Source organism: Octodon degus, unplaced genomic scaffold, assembly GCF_000260255.1.
Source record: "Octodon degus isolate 3935 unplaced genomic scaffold, OctDeg1.0 scaffold00089, whole genome shotgun sequence".
Classification (NCBI taxonomy): Eukaryota; Metazoa; Chordata; class Mammalia; order Rodentia; family Octodontidae; genus Octodon; species Octodon degus.
This window is the reverse complement of record NW_004524665.1, coordinates 2,471,973-2,473,085: the sequence shown is the minus strand read 5'-3', so window position 1 is coordinate 2,473,085 and position 1,113 is coordinate 2,471,973. Positions and strand designations below refer to the sequence as shown.

The 1,113-nt window shown below is 51.7% G+C and overlaps 1 protein-coding gene across 1 annotated transcript in view; it reads right to left on the bottom strand.

Annotated features, from left to right (window-relative positions):
* The window catches only part of Armc9 (armadillo repeat containing 9), a 106,150-nt gene that overhangs the window by 75,185 nt on the left and 29,852 nt on the right, over positions 1–1,113 (bottom strand). The window lies entirely within an intron of this gene.

The following is a 1,113-nucleotide window of genomic DNA, read 5'->3' as shown; positions in this document are numbered from 1 at the left end:
GAGTACGTGAAAAAATATGGCACTCTGAGGGGCAAACAGAGACTCTAGCACTGAAATGGACAGGCCACGCTGGGGTGGGTGGTGGCCCCGGGGGCGCTGGCAGCACATGCTGAAGCAAGCCTCGGAGCCTTCTGGTCTGGCCGCAAGCACTGTGGATCTTTAGCTGTGCATGCCTCCCTCTTTGCAGAGGCTGCCAGGGAGCTCAGAGCAGAAGCCAAGGCTCGCCTTTCCAGGCGTGCAGCAGCATGGGGCAGGCATTCTGTCCCAGCGCCCCACCTGCCGCAGCTTCCTTCACCGCCCTTCTTTGCTAGTCTTTGCCTCGTTCCTTATGCTTGCACTTCCTCATAACAAGCTGCTCCAAGGCTCTTGCGAATGAGGCGGGCTGTAGCTTTTATTTTAAATACGGAAGCCAGGCTCAGTGCAGAACGCTCTACCGTCAGCCTGCCAGTCCTCACCTCAAGAGCCACCGCTCTGCCTCACAGGTGCCAAGGGGCCCGGCCACCCCGCCCAGCTGAGCTGTGCAGAGGCATGAGTACCCAGGAAAGACCGAATTTTCCCAGAATGTCAGTGTCAGGAAAGCTGAGCAGCGGGTAGGGGCCAGCTCACGGGCAGGGGCAGCTGAGGAGCTCCGTGGCCCTGCAACGCCTGACCCCAGGCTCCTGGCAACACTGATGAAATAGGAAGGAACCAGTGCAGAAGTGGCCTCAGCATTCGAGCCAGCAAAGGTAGTAATTATCTGTTAGCTAACAGGGCCTTGTGTGTGGCCAGGCTGGCCTTGAACTCCCGTGTCCTCCTGCCTCTGCCTCCTGAGTGCTGCGATCACAGGCATATGCTACCATGCCTGGCACCAGGGGCTATTTTTAATTTTGGGAAACACATATTAACTCTATAAATATGTGCAATTTTTATTTATTTATTTATTCATAATTTTATTGAGAAACAAATAGCGAGACAGTTTCAAACCAAATTGGTAGGCCAGTTTCAATAATTAACACATTGCATACATTCTTCCTAGTGGTTAATTGCTGTACAAGATGAGGACATGATATCCTATTTACAAACACTATTAGAACAAATCCCTCTATTCATTAAGAGAATGTAACTATATATCTA